The sequence below is a fragment of the Lutra lutra genome, chromosome 1 (genome assembly GCF_902655055.1).
Source record: "Lutra lutra chromosome 1, mLutLut1.2, whole genome shotgun sequence".
Lineage (NCBI taxonomy): Eukaryota > Metazoa > Chordata > Mammalia > Carnivora > Mustelidae > Lutra > Lutra lutra.
The window spans coordinates 23,197,307-23,221,601 of NC_062278.1; the positions used below are offsets into that span (position 1 = coordinate 23,197,307).

At 34.8% G+C, this 24,295-nt stretch overlaps 1 protein-coding gene across 2 annotated transcripts in view; it reads right to left on the reverse strand.

Moving 5' to 3' along the window:
• Window positions 1–24,295, reverse strand: part of NCAM2 (neural cell adhesion molecule 2) — a 532,785-nt gene that overhangs the window by 315,317 nt on the left and 193,173 nt on the right. The gene's annotated exons all lie outside the window — the stretch shown is intronic.

The following is a 24,295-nucleotide window of genomic DNA, read 5'->3' on the forward strand; positions in this document are numbered from 1 at the left end:
GTTTCATAATTCAAAGGCACAGTTTCACTTATTTAACTTGGAAAACTGACAGTCATACCTTTCTTAAGAAACACACTGTGTTACAGCTTTCGGTTGAATTCTTCTTGACAATGTATATAAACAAGAAGAGATTAAAACACTTGTATCCCATTATGATTATTATCACAGTTTAACTGTGATAATTTTGCAGTCAACCAATTTCTATGCTCATGAATTATTTGATATTTTGTCATTTGGGGAAGGTCTTCTTATACTGATAGGCTTAGCTCTCTACCATCATATTCACTCAGTGTCCTACCAGCTGACAAGTTCTCATGCTAGCCTTAACTTGGCAATAAGTATCTGGAACGGTTACTGAATAAACGAACATAATTCATAGCTGCAGGATACCCTACAGGTTAGTTACTTGTAGACTCATAATAACTTTGTGCACTGCTCATAATAATCAGGTTCTTATTCAGCTTTCTGCGGGCAAACCCCACCTGACAATCCAGTTTGCTCCCTTGAGCTAGAGACCCAGACTTGATCCTCTGGCTTGGTATAATAGATTCAACAGAATGGTTTTAGTTTCCATTAAGCACTGAAGTTGCATCTTTTTTAGTGTCTGGTCACAGGAAAACTGTGCAAAGACACAGACAAAACATCTGGCATAGATAACACACCATTTCTTCCTGACTGCCAAAACTCCCCCTTGCACACATTCATTCCTACCCTTTAAATTAAACCTCAATTTTGCTGAAATTTTTCCCAATTAATGGGACACTTGGTGTTTTAACATGATGTGCTATGTGTTATATGCATGCAAACAAATATGACTATATAAGCTAAAATATATCTTGCCTTTGTTTCCCCTATTTTTTTTTTGATAATTATAGGGTGATTTCTATTTTTTTTACAATGTTACATCAAATTTATCTAAAAATCTAAATTAATTATAAATTTTGTCAAGCCATCTGATTTAACAGGTTCTAAATTCGATGCAAAATTCCTATACAGTCTCTGATGTAATAAAACTAAGAAAACAAAAATGAAAACAAAACCAAAATAAAGTAGTAAGACAATTAAGTCAACAAATAGTCAATTACCATGACAAAATTCTCAAAGAAGGTCTGATTCTTGATAAAGTAGCCAAGGCACAGGGAAATTAGACTTTAGGTTTCTGCATTCAGTCCACTCTCATTATGGAGCTCCTAGTGCTTGGAATTTGTTGCTTTCTGTTGGGTAGTATCTTTTCCTGGGGCACAGAGGTCCATCTTGAATGATATGGTTCTCTAATATCTACAAGTTTTGTATCTAATTACTCAGTAGACAAGGAAGATAATAAAATAGTTCATAAGCAGATACGTGTTACAGGTTACATATTTCTGAAATGAGGATCACTACTCGTTTTCAATTTATTTTAGCATTATACTTTATACTTTTTTTCTTTTTTTTTTTTTTTTTTAGTATAGTTGACATTAATCTTACATTAGTTTCAGGTGTATGACAAAGTGATTCAACAACTCTGGTTGTTACGCTGTGCTCACCACAACCAGTAGGGCAATTTATTTTCATTACAAACCATTTACTTCCCAGGGGGCCTTAACCAATAGGGTTCTGATGTTATGTAAAATATGATTTAATTTACAAAAAGTCAATATAAACACAATTGACTTATAAATGCTTATTTTACGTTCCCCTGCTTTTTGTATGTGTTGGATTTAGTGACAATAGATTAAAATCCAAATTCTCTTATTTAGCACAAAAGATCCTTAACAATTATCTATATTTCTATCACTCCCTCTTGTAGTATGTTGTTTTGTTGTTTTTTGCCTTTTTATATGTCTTACTTCCTTATCCTTTCTCTTGCCCTGTCTTGGACTACTGTACCAGTACTCAGTCTTCAAGATGAGAATTCTTATAATGACAGTATCTTGCAAAATTTTCCAGCACTCCCCTTGTGAAGAATTAATTGCTTCATCCTTATGACTACAGGGTCTGTGTTTGGATTATAGTATAGTATACTATATAGTAGGATTGTAAAGGAAAATATTTTCTAGGTCTCCTGTTTGTAAATTATAATACTTAAAAACACACAAATATTAAATCTAGAGTTTACAAACTAAATACAAGGAAAATTAAAGATGATGAAATTCAAATACGAGGAATAATTTAACATGCATTAAATCACTGTTTACAGTGCACTCATGGTACTATTACAATGGCCCAAGTTCCCTGACCCAGAACTTTTCTTTGTCAAAGCTAAAACCAAGTGTGTTTCATTAAGTATCAAATATTATTTAAACTCTGCTTGGTATAAAAAAGCCCCTATTTGGTTTTAATATTCAATAATTATCATAGGATCTTTTAAAAAATATTTCTAAAGACAATGCTAAAATTCTGAGAGATGTCTATTAATATGATTTTGACTTATTTAGGCATCTATAAATACCTTGTATATTCTAAAGAAAGAGACATTAGCTATCTCCTCATATGCAAGTTATATGCTATCTCCTCATATGCAAGTTATCCCCTTATAATTTTAATAAGACATTATTTAATATCTATAATAATCTGAGTTAACTGCACATGTTACAGATCCAAACCAAGCAGCACTCTATATTATTCCATTGGGTTCCTACTGAATGAATCAGTGCTTTTATCCTTTTATTTAATAATCATTACAAAAACAGCCACATTATCTCCAATTTATATGCTGAGAAATTAAGGTATAAATTTAAAATAACTTGGGCTCCAAATCATGACAAATAAAAAAAAATTATTAAGCATGATGTTTTATGTTGCAGAGGCATATAACAACATCTATAACACGAAGTCATAAAAAATCAGTATTTTAAAAATGGATTTAAAAAATTATGTCATAAGAATTTACTAGATATAGTATTTCTTTCTTTTTTTTTTTTTTAACAGACAGAGATCACAAGTAGGCAAAGAGGCAGGCAGAGAGAGAGGAAGGGAAGCAGGCTCCCCGCTAAGCAGAGAGCCCGATGTGGGGCTCGATCCCAGGACCCTGGGATCATGACCTGAGCTGAAGGCAGAGGCTTCAACCCACTGAGCCACCCAGGTGCCCCTAGATATAGTATTTCTGATAAATGTTCAAACTTAGTAGGGCTATGTGACATTTTACCATGCTTCGGGGCTCTGTCTGTTAAGGTCATAGCAGCATTGTGGAGCATAATTAGCTAAGAATAATTATGTGAATCAACTATAAAGTGGGCTGACTTTTATATTTCCGTATATAACTGTAATTTATATAGTTATGGAATGTAGTTTGAAGAGTTTAGTTATAATAGAAGTTTCCAAGACACAGTATTCAAATTTTATATTTATTTTTCATTTATTTTAAAGATTTTATTTGAGAGAGAGAGAGAGAGAGAGAGAGAGAGAATGAGTGGGGGGAGGGGCAGAGGGAGAAGTAGGCTCCTTGCTAAGCAGAGAGCCAGGCACATGGAACTCCATCTCAGGTCCTCGGGATCATGACCTAAGCCAAAGGCAGACACCTAACTGACTGAGCTACCCAGACAGCCATTATATTCAACTTTATACTGTGAAAATCTATCCTATCAAGACATAAAATTGAGCCTATTAATATATATAAATACAAATTTACAACTATGATATGGAATTTAACACATTGCAAATTAAAGCATTATAAAACACAAGATAACCATCATTCTGTCATCCATATAACTCTTCTAAACAGTCTTCATTCATTTAGTTTAGTTGTTAATCATCTACTATGTCCAAGAAAGCACAGAAAGTATTTTAGGTAACATAAAATTGGATAAACTGCAAAAGTACTCTTAAAATTTCTTGAAACTTTAAAGTTTCCTTAAAAATTAAGGAGTTTGGAAATTCCTTTCGAGTAGTCAAATGTATGAATATAGGTTATTTATTATGCTGCCTGTATTTCATTGTTATTCTATTTTAAATGAAAAAAAAAAGGCTTTATAACATCATCATTCATTATTTATTAAAAATTCTCTAAACTTAAAACAAGATTTTAACAAGATATAATCTACATAAAAAGCAGGTTTCAAACAAGCTAATGTACATCAGAATGACATGAGAAAGTTAAAAGAATTTACATATCTAAGGGCACCTGGGCAGCTCAGTCAGTTAAGCATCTGCCTTAAGCTCAGGTCATGATCCCAGGGTTCTAGGATCAAGCTCCATGTAGGGCTCCTTGCTCTGCGGGAAGCCTGTTCTCCCTCTCCCACTCCCCCTCATTGTGTTTCCTCTCTCGCTTTCTGTCAAATAAATACATAACATCTTAAAAAAAAAATAAAAAATTACACGTCTAGACCATATTCCAAAATACTCCGATTCAATCAGTCTGCAGTGGTATCCAGGCACTAATGTAAATTAAAATATAATTTTAAAGATCCACTGAAAATTTTAAAGATCCATTGAAAGGTGCATAGTTCTGATATACTGAATATTTACAACACTCAGTTATAAACCACTGAATGGTTTTATAAGACACTTTTATTAAAATGTATGAATGTATATATAGGAAAAAAGCGAATGTTCAGTTCTAATATGTAAATATATTTAAGTTGCATCAGCAGGTAAAATATTACAAATCCACATCATTAATGGTATATTGGATGAACAAGAAATGGTGTCTTCCCAACAGAATTTTTAGTGGATGTGTGTGCATACATCTATACATCTGTACATATGAACATGAATAGGAATACATAATTTTTACCAAAACATCCATTAAATATCTCACATGTCTATTATTACAAAGAATGATGCATGTGCCTATAAAAAGGAAATTTAGAAAGTAAAGGGTGTAGGGCGCCTGGATGGCTCAGTGGGTTGAGCCGCTGCCTTTGGCTCAGGTCATGATCTCGGGGTCCTGGGATCGAGTCCCGCATTGGGCTCTCTGCTCAGCAGGGAGCCTGCTTCCCTTCCTCTCTCTCTGCCTGCCTCTCTGCCTACTTCTGATCTCTGTCTGTCAAATAAATAAATAAAATCTTAAAAAAAAATAATTAAAAAAAAAAAAAAAGAAAGTAAAGGGTGTAAAGGAAAAATGGAAAATAGAAGTAACTGTCATCAGAGGATCAAGTTCCATATTAATGTAGAAATTATAGTCAGGAGAGAGCTACAATAGTTCCTTGCTATGCATAACACCCCAAAAAGCAATTAAGGGAAATATTTGCCAGATGGCTGTATGCAATGATATGAATAAATTGGCAACAAACCAATTTTTCTAAAACCTTTTACTATATGTTAGAGAGCAGAAGTATCACCAGTCTGAAAAAGGTTATCTCAAATAAACTGAATAATTTCACTTCAGTCTATGCAAATATTCATGACACAATCTAAAGGGTCCATTTAACCTTAGTGTCAAGGCTAGAGGACTCTTTATCAGAATATTGGCTGGAATCCAGATCTGATTTCCCGTGTAGTCTCTTTTCCAATTTTTAAAATTATCCCAGATTTGAAAATGTTATTGAAGAAAAAGAAAAATGAACAAAACAGGCTTCCAAAGAAGAGATTTCCAAAGAAATCTCTCTATCCTCATTGATTTATATAAATTTTGTACCACAAGGTTATAGAGTATGTGTTTATTACCAAATATAACAAAACTATTGGAAATCTCAAAGATAAGACATGCCCATAAAAATAATTTCAGCTGTAACTATCTTGAGCACCATAAATATACATTTTACAGTTTTATTATGTTGGCATGGCTCTGTGAATAACTGTCATGCTTAGATGTTAGAAGTAATAGATGTCAAAGTCAAAGCTTAAAGCTAAAATTGTAAGAATCAGGTAATAGTAGTAAAATCACTTTTAGATGAGAGAGTTCCAACTCGGTAAGTAAACACATTTCAAAATTGAAGATGGAGAATTGTAGTAATAAGAGATCAAAGTAGCCACCTATATCAGGCAATACTTTCTAGTACTCAATGGACACTTACTGAATGAATACATGAATGACTTTCAGTGTTAAAAAATGTCAAATATTCTATAACAATGTCAAAATCTTTTATTGATTAATAAGAAGAAACACGAAATTAATTGATTTTAAACTGGCATGGTCCAAAGAAGGAACTCATAAGATAAATGCTAAGTAAACTTGACTTGCATAAATAAGCCTCTACATTTATAAATCAATTCTGAATCCCAGTGATACAACAAAAATCAATTTATCAATATCAATACATTTTTTAAAGGAATTAGCAAAGCCATTAAATTCTATTTGTTTCAGATACTGAGGATTATCCCAAGTAAAGTCACCTGTGAAACCCTCACACCGTTGTGTGTTCCTGGCTTTCTACAACAGGACAGCATCACCTCATTTTTTTTACTCCTTTATTCATTAAATATCAACTGAACATCTACCATATGTTAGGAAATGCTCTAGACTCCTGGGATTCAGGAATGAATAATACAAATTTTCTATTCTGTAGGAAATCATACTGCCGGAGGACATTATGGGCAATTTAAAACTAACTTTGAGGTCATTTACTGTATGTATGAAATGATACCCTGCAAAAAAACTTGAAACTGGCAAAATGAATGTCATTTAATCCATGTGTGAAAAGTTTGTACAGCTGACTCTTATGAGCTTTCAGAAAATTATTCTAGAGTACAAAGTCTAGTTTTTCTTTTCCTAGGTGAAATACATAGGAATAAGTAAATAAACAAGCAGATTTAGAGCTAGTTATTCATGAGAGAGACAAGAAAACAAAAACAACAAAAGAAATAAAGACCATAGATATGAGGAGTCGATTAATTTAAAAGTCAAATTATTCTTACATGGGAGTCCTTAACTTTTTTTTCCCATCTTTTTGAAATTTTTATGTCAATGATTATTTGACAGTCTGATAACTCTGTCTTTGAATTATAATTTAAATAAAATATAAATATTAAATGCATGTACAGAACAAGTATTATATATTATATTATGCATACTGTATATAACTATATATTTATATATTGCATATAGATAAATATAATATTAAATATAAGTTAAAATAGAGTTCCAAAATACTAATTACATTTAAATAAAGTTCAGTGTATGAAACCACTGGTATTCTTGGACCCCAAGTTAGTTTGCCCAATTCAGCAGCCTCTATAATTGGAGGCAAACAACTGGTACTCATAACGATGACCTGAGAAGCAAATCATTACATTGCAAATACTCTGATGAAAAGGTGGGAAAACAGTACGCATTCTAGAAAGTTACCTTTCTGAAACTGATCCAGAGCTGCTGCCTTCAATCAGTGGGAACAGAAAATGTGAGGGTGGGTATATCTCCTCAAGGGATTAAAAAGTATAGTTCCAAGGATGAGAATCACTGCCTTACACTATCTAGTTCACTGCAATTGTTGGAAAGATTTTTTTTTAAATGTATATTAAAAACAACTGAGTACATGGAGGACATTAGGAGACGGAAAGCAAAAGTGAATTGGGGGAAATTGTAGGGGAGACAAATCATGAGAGGCTGTGGACTCTAAGAAACCAACAGAGGGTTTTAGAGGGGAGCGGGGCATGGGTGAGCCTGGTAGTGGGTATTATGGAGGGCACATATTTAATGGATTACTGAGTGTGGTGCATAAACAAGGAATATTGGAACACTGAAATCAATCAATCATCAATCAACCAACCAACCAATCAACCAACCAACCAACCACTGAGCGTGAACTACATTGTTTATCCAGTTTAAGGACCACAGATAGCCATTTAGTGGATATTGAAAGTGCCTGAATCTTCCAGGTTTTTTTCTCTTTCTTCTGTATTTGCTTCTCTTTCCATTAATTGGCTGTATGAAGATACCGTTATTGTCCTTTTACTGTCAGAGAAAGAGATGTGGTCATTTGCTGTTACCGAGCTATATTTAGGTTATCTGAGCTGTGATCCTTAGGTGGGAAACTTGTTCTGGAATTCTGGCCTTCACCTAATAATTATAGGAGATGACCTCTGTCTCATTAAAAAGAGGTATTCCTGGCTAAAAGGGAGTGGGAATGGAATAACTCAAGATCATGAACTTGGGAGTTGTCCTTGTCTTTAGGTCCTGATTAACTACTTCAATCAGTCTAAAAACAAGAGCCTTGAAACTGGAGGCTATATTCACATTGATAGTCTTAGTTCCTACATCTTTTAATATCAACTCATAAAATAAACGATGAGCATGTATGGTAAAGAAATGGAATGAAAATGAGGATATTGTTTTACTGTGGAGGTGGCATAATTATCTGCACCTATAGTATCAACAAGCAACAGTAAATTGCATTATGTTATTCCAGCAAACTGCTTAGGAGGTGGAAATATACACAAAATCACAAAATGTATTCTTCAATCATTTACTCATTACTATGCACTCTGATATAGTTGTAGAAAAAAGATCTATAGACACATTATTACTGAACCTAAAAATTTATAGTCTAAAGTTAGAGAAGTTTAAGATAAGCATGCCCGTGCATGTGCATGCACTCACACATATTTAAAAGACTAATTTTATTTCTCGAAGAATCAAAATGCTGTTGAGAAGTTTGAGATTCAAAGAAGTGAAGGACCACATTAATTAGAAGATTATTTTTAGAATAATCACATTGTAAACCTTGTCACTAATTTAGCCCAATCATAACCTGATAAATAGAAGATAGCATTATAAATTAAACACCAAGTACATTGTTTAAAGATGTGATCTGCATTTTCTGTGCATCCCGTTCCCTGTTCCACAGTGACCAGAAAGTTCTAAGGCTTTACAAATTATACCTGACAGTTTTATCTGGCCATTTACTGTTTTCTATCCTTCTTATCTCTAGGAACCGGAAAAAATAATAGCTGGAAAAACTACTAATGAAAGACAAATGAAGATTTCAGTTTTCTTACTGGGATGGTTTTGTATCATTTGGAATTCTTAGAATCCACTCCTGAGGGCTGATTGGCTACATGAGTCATGCGACTTCTGAGAAGCATCAGACCGTGTTTCCTGGTGTGAACTAAGTGTTGACGCCAATGTAAGTTCATTTCATTGTTTCCCAAAGTAAAGCACCTCTTTTCAATGTACATGTTCTACTTATCCTTTCATGGTACAGTTACTGAGGGGTCAAGCCAGGAGTTCATGGCATAGCTTTGGATCTAACAGCTAAGTCAGTCTAGTTTCTATCCTGCCTTGGTTTGTTTTTTCTTCCTCTACTTTTAGGTCTGCCTCCTTGAGGATTAAAAAAAAAAAAAAAAAAGAAAAGAAAGAAAAGAAAAGAAAAAAAGAAACAGCACACACACACACACAAACACAAACTGAAACATTTTCTTATTAGAACCCCCCCAAAATACATCAGTCTTGATGTAGTGGCCAACAAGTATAGTCAGTTAATATGTACACTAATAAAAATTTATGAACAATTGAATTATCCTAGAGTTTTATTTTCTTTTTCAATGGCTGTTTGCCAGACTGCATGAAGTCACTGTTTAAATGCCAAAGGGCCAGGCCCTAGCCTTGAAGTTTTCTAACAGGAAACACAAGATATGACGTAAACAATTTATGACTTAAGTATTTTCTAGGCATTTTAGACAATTATATAATAAAAAGATGAACTTGTATAATAAAGCTTTTACAAACTATCTGACATATACTTTATCCTATTATACTGCAAACAGTCTCTACACATATATTTGTGCATTTCTTGCATATATGATAATTTATTTTATTCCTGTTCTCTATTGAGATCATGAAGGGAGGCCATCCAGTTTATTAGGGCCATCTTCTGGATAAGGTCACTAAGTTCAAGGTTAAAGGTGGAATGTTAACTTTCTCTGCTTTCATTCCTTTTGTTTTATTCCTGAAATAATAGTAAAAACACTTCTTAATGCTCCATTTTGGTCTCTGACATTTATGTTCATTAAGAAATTATGCATCAAGTATTTGTTATATGGGGAGCTCTGTGCTATTGATTGAGGTATATTTGCATATAATAGATAGAGGAGCACAAGCAAGTTTACAGCCACAGGCAGGAGCTTTAAAGAATACAATGACTTTTTCTGCTCCATATCTTTAGACCAGTAGTTATTATTAACAGACCTTGAGAAGAAAGTTAATCTTGAGGACAGAAGTCAGAATGGTGAAAATTCTTTCTTCTCCACTGCTAGCCTTGAATGACCAATGTTTGATTTTATTAAGTGAACCAGCAGGTTTCCTTATAACTTCCAAAGCATTCTAATTCACTTTCTATAAGGTCATTCTCTTATTCATGGTATGAAGGTGCTAATTCAACTCATTTTTTTTATATAGTTTCCTTCCCTGCAAAATACATTCCGGCTAAACTGAAAGAACGTACTAGTTTTCTTTGTATTCTGTATGGTTACGCTAAATCAAAGTATATGCAAAATAGAAACTTGTAATGACTTTAATTACATTCAAATGCAAATAGAATAGACTTAATGATATTAAAAGTTGAAAAAGGACAGATCTCCAAAGGGAAATTATACCTAACCAAAAGAAAAAAAAAAGAATTCTCCATGGGTACATGAGAAGCAGCTGAAAAAATTCTAAAGAATACATAACACATACATATATGGGTGGGGGGATGAAACGATAAACACTAAATAAAGTGTTTTCATATACATTAACTCCCATGATCCTCACAAGTGTTATGAACCAGGCAAAGTGCAAAGTATTCATATTAGAGTAATTTAACAGAGAAAAAGACCAAGACATGGAAAGTATCACTCCTATCCCTCGCTGTAGTAACTATGGAGACAACCTTCAGACTGAATTTTTTTTCACCAAATGTGCGATGCTTCCACTTCACCAAGCCTAACTGATATTTCAGTCCCATGTTAACTGCATTCAAGAGAGGGTTTGATTTTTCTCTCAGCATTTTCCTGGCAAATTCCTCAACTCAGTCTACTGTATGCATCTCACTGACCTTCATCATTTCTATGCTGACAACTATTTAGCCATGGAGCAGGAAGAAACTTGGCAAAGTATATTTCTTATACAAAAAAGTACAGAAATAATTTGCCTCAGATTTTGTATAGTCATATTTTAGTTAGAAAACGTCACATGTTATTTGGAGTTTAAGATCTGAAATCCCTGACTATTGCTTGATTTCTATTCTCCCTCCCTTGCCACCCATGACTTTATGCTTTGGAGATTTAGCAATGGTGAGTCTTCCCTTTTCACTACAAAACATATTTTGTTTCTGGGGCGCCTGGGTGGCTCAGTGGGTTAAGCCGCTGCCTTCGGCTCAGGTCATGATCCCAGGTCCTGGGTTCGAGCCCCACATCGGGCTTTCTGCTCAGTAGGGAGCCTGCTTCCTCCTCTCTCTCTGCCTGCCTCTCTGCTTACTTGTGATTTCTGTCAAATAAATAAATAAAATCTTAAAAAAAAAAAACATATTTTGTTTGGTTCACATTATATTTTGATTAAGTTTGTTTGTTTTTAGAGGAGGCTTGTGCTCTCCAATTTCTGATCCCCAGGGTATCATTGCCATACTTACTATTATATTATATTTAGGCTAATTCACTCAGTAAGTTACCCATTTGGCTCCCACCGTGGTCTAAATGTTTTCATCCTTGTAAAATGCACATAGTGGGATTCTAGCACCCAGTGTAATGGTATCGATGTAACGGTGAGGCCTTTGGGAGGGATCAGGACATGAGGATGTCTCCATCCTCATGAATGAGATTATAGTCCAAAAAGAAAAAAAAAAAAAAAAAAAGAAAAAAAAAAAAAGATCCAACAGAGATCCCTGCCCTGCAGCCATGTGAGGATGTAAGACATCTGCTGACAGAAAGAGGGCCCTCATCGACCATACTGGCATCCTGATCTTGGTTTTCCATTCTCCAGAAACATGAGCAATAAATTTCTGCTATATGTAAACTACCCAGTCTGTGTTATTTCAGGATAGCAGTCCAAACAAACTGAGACAGGTTCTATAAAATTTGACCCTGTAACCCTAGAGCCTAGATGGTAACTTTGTCATGAGCTCTATATCCTTATGTCATAACTTGGAACCTCTTTGCAGCAGACTCCATAAAATATTTAGTGTTCAGAAGTCAACCCTTCAGAAAGGAAGGGAAGAACACAGCATTATGGAGAACAAAATTCAACTGCAACACCAGAAGATGGTCCAATGGGTTCAGCAATCCTCATAGGGAGCTGTGGAATTTAAATGGTCCCTCAGAGTTACCTTGTATTGGGCTGAAATGCTCAAGTCTTTTTATTCCCACTTTAGCCATCAGATCCACACTGTTCCAACAAGGCCATGACTTTGGGTGAAATGACTCTACAGTGGGGCAACCCCTAAGTGGGATGACAGTTGAGGTCTGTCTCCTGACAAATCTCAAAGAAAGCAGGAACAAGTCCTTCCTTGGGGGTCCAAGTGGTATCTGTCTGTGTTTATCACACCCTCTGACCTTACTCAAGCCAAAGTGTGATTGGTTAGAACTTAGATCAACTAGCTGCACAGAAGCTTCACCCTCTCATGCAGCTTAAGACGGTTGAGAATGTGAAGTACTTCATTAGATCTGAGTATTTTAATAATCTAAAATCACATGTTTATCAATCCTATCAAAATTTTAAAGTCTAGGGTCTCCTGGGTGGCTCAGTCAATGAAGTGTCTGGCTTCCTCTCAGGTCATGATCCCAGGGTTCCTGGATCTAGCCCCAGTCTGGTTCCTGGCTCATCAGGGAGTCTACTTCTCCCTCTCCCTCTGCCTCACCCCACTGCTTGTGCTCTCTCTCTCTCTCAAATAAATAAAATCTTTAAAAAAAGTCTTTCCGGGACGCCTTGGTGGCTCAGTTGGTTAAGCAGCTGCCTTCGGCTCAGGTCATGATCCCAGTATCCTGGGATCGAGTCCCGCATCGGGTTCCTTGCTCGGCAGGGAGCCTGCTTCTCCCTCTGCCTCTGCCTGCCACTCTGTCTGCCTGTGCTTGCTCTCTCTCTCTCTCTCTCTCTCTGACAAATAAATAAACAAAATCTTTTAAAAAAAAAAAAGTCTTTCCATCCCCACTACAAGTTTATAAGGTCAATGTAGCTCACAGTTTCACTTCTCATTCAATCACTTCCCTTCTAGGGTTGGTGTTTCTGAAAATATAAAATTAAAGAAACATTACTGGAGTCTAACATTTTATATTCACACATTGAACTGTTCGTTACAGTTACAGCAAGATCTGAAACACCACACAACCTGTCAAAATACATGTTGAAGAGTTAGTTGATCAAACACGCATCAGAATATTTTTTAGTCTATCTTTTTTATCATTTTATATGAAACACAAAATGTGCTCCACATTCCAGATCTCGATTTTACTCCTGTAAAAAATTACTTCTTGCTAATGATATTGTATTAATGTTAATTTTTAGAATTGCATGCCTTTGGGATGATCTACTATAGACAGAATCTCATGTTATCATAGAAACAAAAATATAGTGGTTTTGAAAAGAAAATATGCACTCACCTAATTATTTTACTTTCTCTGTTGACTCTGTTTTTTAGTTGACTATATTAGGTTCTTATGCTTGTATTTCTATATGGATCTTTGAGAATAAGGTAAATACTGGAAGTCTTTTCTGTAGAACAAAGTTTTCCTTTAAGGCATAAACGTGGAATACTCTTAATTCAGATTATTCTTTTTTCTTTTATTTTAAACTTAGGACGCTAAGCGAAATGTTATAATTCTTACATCTTAACAATTTTATACATTCATTCACATTTATTTCCTTCTGTTTCTATCTGTTTTTCTACTGAAATATGGCAATAAAAATGAACGATGTTTGTTAATGTTCTCCCTTCCTTTATTGCCTCAGTGGGTGCTATGAAATTTGTTCCCTCACCCTCAACTTAACAATATCACTTCTGCCCTCTCATTATCATCAGGTATACCGGGAGTCTCAGTCTTCTCCATTTCAAACTAGGGGTCAGCTCTAATTAATTGCTGTTTTAAAAGATTTATATATTTATTTTATGGGGGGAGGGGCATAAGGAGAGCAAAGGGGAGAATCTTAAGCAGGTGCCACACCCAACACAGAGTCTGACACGGGGTTCCATCCCTTGACCCTGAGATCATGACCTGAGTCAAAATCAAGAGTCAGACGCTTAACCTACTGAGCCACCCAGGCACTCCTCTGGTTATTTATATTCCAAAATATTGAAATCAGTTATATATAAGCTTGTATTTATTTTAATTTTGTAAAATTTTTTTTCTAAATTCTTTTTTTAATTTTTTTTTAAGATTTTATTTGATTATTTGACAGAGAGAGAGAGACAGTGAGAGAGGGAACACAAGCAGGGGAAGCAGGAGAGGGAGAAGCAGGCTCCTCCCGGACAGAGATTCAGATGTGGGGCTGGATCCCAGGACGCTGGAATCATGACCTGAGCTGAAGGCAGACGCTTAACGATTGAGCCACCAGGGACCCCTTTTTTTGTAAATTCTTAATATAACTACCAGTAAGATTTACTACTTCTATTGGGCTCTGTAGAAACACCTGGGTGTATAATGGAGTGGCTGTTTGTCCCTTTCTAGCTAAACTACTTTGGACAAGTTAGTTAAACTCTGTATCTCTCTGTCTCAGTTTTCTTGTCTTTAAAATGGGAGATATACCTACCCATTATGAAAATTCATGAATTAATAGATGTAAAGAACTTCAGTCAAGTCCTAGCATACTGTAAGAACTCAATATTTCTGATTATAAATAGCACTACATGTGTATATCTCATATGATTGTTAAGTGCCTATGTGTGCATGGGTGTGTATATACATAGCCATAATTCAAATTCATTCCAACCTGGAATGCTTTTCGATAAATTAAAGAAATGATCAACCATATGATAAATTAAAGAAAAACTATACACTAATTACAATTATAGTTTTAATAAAAGAGAAATTAGAACTATTCACTGAAGTCAGACTTTGTCTTATTAAAGGTAAAAATTATACACTGGGAACTTATTTCAAATGATAAAATTACATGTGAGTTGTTTATCATATATTATTCTTTCTTTTTAAATTATTTTTGAAAAATTGTGGTCTCATATGAAAGAGAAACACATATCACGATTAACATAATTTACTACAAGATCATTACTAAGATGAATAAAGATGTTTTAAGTTCAATACCAATATTTAATTGTAACAACTATATCTACCTCTACATTTGAAATAATAACTATTATTGAGAACTTCTGAATAAAATCTGAGATATTAACTGTAATGAAAATGAAACCAAGTATATATATCCTCTTCACTTATTTTCAGCTGTTCTTTGAAGTTCTTCAAGCTTATTTTTACTGTCATGACCATGATTATTCCCAGGACAGGCTGTATTTTCCTTAACTTTTCTGCCAGTGATAGGTTAAAAAGCTTTATCTTTTCTTCCACTTAGCATGGTTCAAACAGGTCAGATTTTACAGGACATTTTAGAAAATAATAAGGAAGGAAATAACCAAATACACTTTAAGTATTACACACGTAAAATCCATTCATTCATCCAGTTGAAATTTGAGAGTTCACTATGTACCCAGACTGGCCTGGACATGAGTGATAGAGACGTATCTGTTCAGATGGACCAGAATGAAAGACAGAGGTGGGTACAGAATTATTATTTCAGGTAACTGGCATAAACAAGAAAAGGAGCTTAAGTTTAAGGCCAATATCTGTTGAATTCAAAGCTAACTATTTCACACAAACCAACTACTCTGAAGAAGAAACAGAAACAGCCTGTTATTTGTAAGAATATAAAGAATTCCTTTATTCCCCTTAAGCTGTGTACTTTGTTCTATCACTGGATCCCACCAGTCCCACCACACTAAAGGATACACATAAAACCTTGAGGCTGGTGCTCAGGCCCATGAAATTTCCTCCCTCTCAAGTCTCTTCCCATTAGCAACAGATTGGTATTGCTGACCTCAACCTGCAATTTCACTACACCTTCCTCCCATGCTAGACATCGTTCGTTCATTCTCGGGTTTCTTACCTATGTCATCATTTCAGCCCTGCAGGGCTCATTCTGTCATGCTCTGATACCCACTGTCTTTAAGATTCACCTTGAGCCCATATCTCCCTCCAGCAAACAACCCAATACTCTGCATTCTGCTCGGCTAAACATTGTGTAAGGAATGGTTGCTGCACTGTCTTCGTTTCCCTTTTCTGATTGACTCTTAAATCCTCTTCAGTTTACTTTCAGCAGCTACTCTGGCCGTGAACAGGCTCTGAAGAGGTTTCCAATAACCTCTATGTTTCTACATCACACAGAAGTTATCAGTGGCCTTTGAAGACTTTACCACCATCTCCCTTTGGAAACAATCTCTTCTCTATTTTAGAGCACTCAGAATTTCCATCCCACCTCTCTTGTTTCTCTTTCTCACTCATTGGCTTCTTCTCTCTTTGTCTTTATTTATTTAATTTAATTTAATTTATTTAATTTTAATTAATTAATTTATTTAATTATTTATTTATTTTTTAAGATCTTATTTATTTGTTTGACAGTGAGAGAGAGCACAAGTAGGGGAAGCGGCAGGCAGAAGGAGAGGGAGAAGCAGGCTCCCTGCTGAGCAGGGACCTCAATTGGGAGCTTGATCGGACCCTGGGATAATGACCTGAGCCAAAGGCAAACACTTAAATGACTGAACCACCCAGGCACCCCTTTCTTTAGCTTTTAAAACCAAGCCTCTTCTTAAGTTTCCCCAGGTGATCTAATTCATCCCTCAAAATGCCAGCAAGTCACAAATGTAAGACTGTTAACAGTCCATTTCCTCCCTAAGTTGTCAGCATCATGAGGATACTGACCTGGTCTGCTTTCTGTTCACATTTTTATCTCCTTTACCTAGCTTTATGCCTGCTGCACAACAGAAACTCAATAAATACTAAGAATGTACTAATGAAAATAATATTAAAATAATCTTAAAACAGAGGTGTCTGGGTGGCACAGTTGGTTAAGTGTCCAACTCTTGGTTTTGGCTCAGGCTGTAATCTGAGGGTGGTGAGATCCAACCCTGCAATGGGTTCTATGCTCAGCATGGAGTTGGCCTGAGATTCTCTCTCCCTTTCCTCTTGCCACTCCCGCTCATGATCTCTCTTGGTCTCTAAAACTTTTGTAACAACATGGATGGGACTGGAAGAGATTATGCTGAGTGAAAAAAGTCAAGCAGAGAGAGTCAATTATCACATGGTTTCACTTATTTGTGGAGCATAACGAATAACATGGAGGACATGGGGAGATGGAGAGGAGAAGGGAGTTGAGGGAAATTGGAAGGGGAGGTGAACCATGAGAGACTATGGACTCTGAAAAACTACCTGAGTGTCTTGAAGAGGCGGAGGGTGGGAGGTTGGGGGAACAAGGTGCTGGGTATTAGGGAGGGCACGGATTGCATGGAGCACTGGGTGTGGTGCAAAAACAATGAATACTGTTACACTGAAAAGAAATAAAAATAAATAAATAAAAAATAAAAATAAAATAAAATAAATAATGAATCTTTTTAAGAAAAATCTTAAAAAAAATATTTTTATACAGGTATACCTAAAGTATCTCTTACCAAAGACAAGAGATATTCGCTAATTCCTAAAGCTGCTTTCATCACACATTTGTTTAAATAAAAATAAATAAATAAGGATTAAAGCACATATAGAAAGGCTGATTTAAAATAAAACATGTAAGGTTATCCTATGACATACAGTACATATTTAAATATATAATTATGAAACCTTTAGCTGTTTCTGAAAATATTGCTACATGCTTGGATATGAAAAGGTCACAACAGGATTTGAGAACATTAAGAAAAGAAGTCAAGGAAATCCATCATTGGTCTTATAGCCTATAATCAGGACATCATTACAAGCCAAATGAGCATAATTTGTCACTTTGAAAATTCTCAGGTTGAGAATCGGGTCATTTCAAATACTAATTTTCACAGGGCAAAGAGGTCTTACAGTCCACCTGTTCTGTGTATTTCTCCCAAATAACTTTCAAAGCGGCTGGCTCTCTATAAACTATTAGTCATCGCTAAAAGAACCTCCTGATGTTTCCCTTCACAAGGCCTCCATTTATATGTAGCTTTTGCTTTTAAATCTAAAGGGAGAGCATTTGTAAATGGCTTTCCGGAGCATAGTTTGACAGTTTTTAATAAATATGTAAATACGTCTGACCTTTGACCTAACATTGTCAGTAACAAGATATCCAGCTAACCAGCACTCTTATTTATAACAGTGTTCACAATAATAAATAATTTTATGGTACTTCACATGTGCTGAGAGTCATTCATCTTACTCATTCTTTGAAAGAGCCCTATTGGGGGGGTACTCTTCTTATACACATTTTACGGATAAGCAAATTAAGGCACCAAGAAATTAAATAAATCACTGGAGGTCACACTGTTAGTAAGTGGTATAGCTGGAATGTAATCTCAGCTAGTCTTGATCTAGAATCTGTTCTCTTAATCTCTTAACCTCCTGCGCTAGGCTCTTAAAACACACGCACACACGTACGTACATATGTACGTACACATTGCATTCACTCAGTGAAAGAGAATCCAGAAGCTTTATAATCTTAACTAGGAGCGTGGACCAAATGTATTACTACTATCAATGATAAATTCTTACATCAATAACTACAATACTGAAAAAAAAACAAGATTCAAACAAAAATCATAAAGCAAATTTATTTTTCTCCTGTTGCCTCATTTCAAATTTGTTTGGTAGGGAAATTTCTTCCCTTGGCCCTGGATAAAACCCTGTGGGTTGGAGTAGGTAAGGGACTAGAGTGTGGGTGGGTGGGTGGATAAGAGAGGTAAACCATCGTCTCATTTGATACAGGCAAGCAGCAGCTGGAAAAGTTACCTCAAGGTAGGGCAGGTCTCCAAATACCAGCAAAAGTGTGCTGTGGATAAATACATTAGTTTTAACTATTTCCCAGTTCCAGAAAGCAGTGGATGGCTGGATAGATAAGAGACGTAAACCATCTTCTCATTGTCTGGAGATGGTCCTGTACTTTCTGAAACTAGGAAAGAGTTAAAACTGATTTATTTATTCACAGGACACTTTTGCTGGTATCTGGAGACCTGTCTTCACTTGAGGTAACGTTTCCAGCAGCTGCTTGCTCACTTTTTGACAACGAGGAACCCATTGGTCTCTTCCCAGCTTCCGTTTTGTCATTTTTCAGGCCTCAGTTGCATATAGCCTAAATCAATCCTTCTCTTCTCCAGTGCATCTCTTCTGCATGGCCCAAATCTGGTCATTATTAACACATATGCATTTTTCTCTTGGATAACTCTAGAAGTTCATAATGACTGCAATTTAGCAACTACTTCCTTTATCCCATCACCAGTACGACTGGCTTGCCCACCTCTCTCCTAGAGAAAATTCAGAGACTAGGTGAACATCAATATTAGTGTCTCCCTGACTGCCAGGGTCATATCTCTAAGTGGTCCCATAAAAGGCTGATCAGAGAAGACAGGAGAACCAACCCACACTTTTGCTTTTGGCACAGAGAGGAGTAAATTCCTAGCAGTTTTCTCCAAAGAAAAACACTTCAAAAATACCTTTCCACCACAACATCAAACAGTTTATCACTTTCATAACTTTAGTGGTTGGGGATTCAAGAGTAATCCAAAAGTAGCCAGGTTTAAAATAACTGTTTTGAAAAAGTGAATCTTGCTTAATTTGGTTTATGATACCATTTAAATCTTGTGACTTCAGTCAAGTCTGGAAACTGTAACGTCCAATTAGTAATCCTTGACACCCTTACTTACAAAATATTTTAATCTTATCTAGAAGTAGTTTTTTTTTTAATTTTCATTATTAACTTCAAAGCCACTCTGTAAGAGATGACCCATTTTTATTCTTATTCTTTTATTATATATTTAAAAGTTTGCTTCAAAAATGATTTGCTATTAAAATAGGACCAACAGAGCAAATTTTTAAGAGCCAAGTGGTTTTAATACCCCTGATTTGGTTTCAGAAGACAACAAGTTTCTGACTACTTCTTTGGGATTAAAAGGCAAACCCCCAAACCAGAAGAACTTTAATATCTCATTTGTACAATAAAGGAGTGGGATTAGATAAACGCTGAAGTTTTACTGGGTCTAACATTGTATAATCTAAAATGCACATGTGTTTTACTGAAGGCTTGGGATCCCTGGAGGTTTCTCATAAGTTTCTGGGCTGGTTTCCAAGACACCTGCCCCATTTTAATCAGCCCTCCTTTTTATACTTTGTGTATCAGGGGACCCTACATAAAATTGCACTTGACAAAAAGGTTCTATACTTTGAAGGTTTACATTTCTTTTGTTTTTCAACTACTGCTCAAGTCACAGTGAATGTATCCAGCTCTCATATGCTCTTGTTTTTTAAATGGACTAAACTATTCACCACTGGACAGAATCTTTTATCTCTTCATGTATCTCTTTGTGATCCACGGGACCCGCATGAGGCAATCATCCCTGTCATTTCTCGCAATTCACGGCTTTGTTTACTTTTGCCATCAGCAAAGAGCATAAATGTCGGTACTGCTTCGTGGCTGGAAAATCCAAGGGCCCTTATGAAATTATTTATCAAACACTTATTTTAATTCAGCGTCTTGCTGATTGTTAATGGGGCATCTCTAGTCAGAATTATATCCAGCTTTATTTTAATAAGAGCTTCCTTTAAAGATAAACACCATGAAATGAGATTTCTGGTTTTTTAAAGCACAGCCAATTATAGAAATATTTCAATCTTCCATATGAAATAACTCATTTTTATTTCAAAATACAGTTGTTAAAGGACCTTAATGGGTAGTAATTATACCTTTATTCCATCATTGAACATGAAAAATAATTATCTCCAAACTTTGTTCTGATTTCCATACACTACTGAACATTTACTAAAACTCACAAGTATTTAAATCTATTAACAGCTATATTAGACCAATATCTGAAGAGTTATTCCCTTCATATTTTCCTTTTTTTCAATATAACTTTTGTACTCAATTTCCAGTCCTTTATTTGTGCTTCATTTGAACCCTGTAAAGCACACAGAATTTGAGAAGCAAATGAATATCCTCCATATTTGCCCAAGTATTTATTCTTAATAACACCATTAATATTATGTGTTAGCACACGCATTTATTTTAAGTAATAAAGCTGTCTAGAAATATATTTTTATAAAGTTTGAAGTACAGAATTTCACAGATATTATCTATCTGACCATGGTGACATAATCTACCCTTTTGATTTCAGCTCTCATGACAATTTGATGTGTTATTTCACTAATGTGCTCATTCACCAGGGAGACAGGTTTAATGAATACCCAAGACACAACAATTATACAAAGTCATATGGCATAATCCCAAGGAAGGGATAAAGTTTTAATAACTAGAGCCACTTGTGTCATGACCTTCTAGTTGCTTGGTTTATATCATATGATAGTTATATTTGGATCAAAAAATTTATTTAGTCCTTGACTTTATAATGACATCATGAAAAAAGAAAAAAGAGAGAAAATTATGATTTCTCCTTTGAAAGTCCTTCATAACCCACAGCCTACATATTACTGAGGATGGATGTTTGTGTATAATCAAGATTTGTGTCCAAGTAATAATTCTTTTCACATTATAAACTTTTATACTGGAGGGGAAGGTAAATTCAAAATTCTTACAATATAATTTCTTAAAGTTCACATTTATTGCTGTTTTGTATTGATGGAAAACAGGATAAAATGAATTATTGTCATTGAAATAAACACATTAGTGGTATGAGATACTGTAGTCTTATGTATTTTTTAACTTATTAAGTTGTAATTAATTTCTGAAATTGTAAATATAATTGGATGTCATAGAACTCAAAAAATCTTGATTTTTTTTCTTTTATTTTGTTGAACTGAACCAGTTTCAAATATAATCTGAAATGTGTTTTAACAGAGATCATGTTCTATAAACTCCTGGCCAATCTAGGCATATATTTCAAGTTAATTAGAGAAATAGACAAAAAAAATTAGGAGACACAGATTCTGATACTTACTCAAACAACTATTACCCTTGTGACCCTTGGAAAGTCATTTAACCCATCTGGCTCCTAATTTGCTTCTCTTTATAATGGGATTAATAATAATTTATTTTCCCTACTCTTTAAAGAGTTTTCCTAAAAACAATACATTTGAGAATAATAAGAGAAGGAAAAATGATAAACACATGGAAAATTGTACATTTTTAAACTTGTGGAGTACAGTATTTACTGTTTTATGTAACTGTCCTCAGAGTACAGCATTTCCAGACTTTTAAAAAAATTTAATTGATTTTAACACACACAAACTCACAAACACACACTACATGATCACTGATGGTTAACCATGACTAATAACAATGCTTCCTCATTTTTAGTGCAGTCAATAATAAACTATACCCTTCCCACTCCATCATACATAGTTACTCAACCTAGTCTGTTCCAGAATGACAGGGGTTAATAATAAGAAAATAATTTTCAAATGTTGCCCGCATTTGCAGCGGGCAAACATAGTATACTGGTAGTATACTGGTGAGCATATCTGGCTTCCAAATATTATCCATATAGCTTTGCTAACAGAAGCACGTTTTGCTCTTTGCGGTAATTACAAATTGCATACTTTTGTCTGTATTCTAAGTTATTTTTCAGAAAATGCTGAGAAAAGAAACAAAAACCCAACTGTCCTTATTTTGATACTTTTAGGGTTCCAGCTCAGGTTCTGGCAAAATTTTGGATGTTTCTTTTAACATTTTTTAAAGTATAACAGACATGGCAAAAAATACACACATTGTGAAGTTATATGTTTATGAATACTCACAACTAAGAATAACTAGAGTCTACATCAAGAAAAACAACAGAATCTGTGCTGTCCGTGTTGTTTTGTAGTCATCACCTGCCCCAGACCATTTATCCTGTTTCCTAAAATAATACAATAGGGTTTTTTTTTAATTGTAAGTTAATATAATTGTATATTATGTGCTTATATATTTCTCATTCCTTTTCATCAATATGATGTATGGAAAACTGACTCATATTATGCATGTAACTCTAGGTTTCTATTTGTTATTGCTGAATAATAATTACTGTGAATATACCATAATGTATTTTTTCCATTTTATTACCGATTGGCATAGTTTTCCCACTTGGGGTTAACTGAAATAGTGCTACTGTGAACTTAACTTTTCCAGTTCTTTTGCCAATATATATAAGACCAGACAAGCTGAGTGATAGGTAGTACAAATACAAGTGAAGTTATGGAAGATATGGTCAAACAACTTTCCAAAGTGGCTATAAGGCAAACCTTTAAAGATAAAAGCAAATAATTAACTTTAATAGTTATAGTCCCATGGAAGTTTAGTGGATATAATGGCAAAGGTAATTTTCTATAAGTAAGGTAGAAACAATTTTAGAAGAAAATAGCAATTTTAAGAGTAAAAAGGATAAACTTTAAATGAAATATGATGAGCAAGTTAGTTAAGGATAAATTTGCTGAGTATCTGAATAAAAAATGGCTCATGACCACATGTTACATGAGTGTCATTACCCTCCAGCATGAGTCTTAGCTAACCCCCATCTAGTGTCAAAAGTAACAAGCATGGAACAAAACCATATCTAGAGTAAATGGATGAATGCGATTTTCTGGCAGGCATTCTTAAAAACTTATATGTATACATTTGGAAAAGGAAACACTAATGTAAATATCTGAATGTATATGAGCATATTAAGTGTCAGACTTAATAACTGTGAAAGATTAAGCCACCATTTTAACTTGCTACATGGAACTATCAAATTTCTGAAAAATGCATCACTACTTTGCATATATATTTTACATAATATTTTGCATATTACTCTCCTCGTACAGAGAATATGGTGTCATTTGTCCACATTGACCAAATTAGTGCTGACTACTCTCTTGCCTCTGACAAATGCATCTCTAAGTGTACTCTGTGTACAGTTATCCCTCCACTTGAAACCTTAACAGCCTTTTGTAAAAATAGGGCTAGAGAAGTGCTAAAATGACAGTATTTGCTGAACAGTTTCCCAAAGAACACATTTCATTTGCTCTTCCTAGAAACAGCCTGGGCACTTCAATATTGATTCATTTCATTAGAAGTTCCTTGGAAATGAAGAACAATTTCTTTAATTGTTAACACTCTTGGTATTTACTAGATTGAAAAACTGGCAACAAATAGAGCCATCACATAAAGACACTGTTATCTGAATATTAACTCTTCCCAACAAATAATCCTCCCAACTTTAATTTGCTATGAAGCCCTGAATTATTGGTTTTCAACAACAGTTGTGCCTTAGAATCACCTGGGAGCTTTAAAAAATATATTCATGACCAGGTCTTC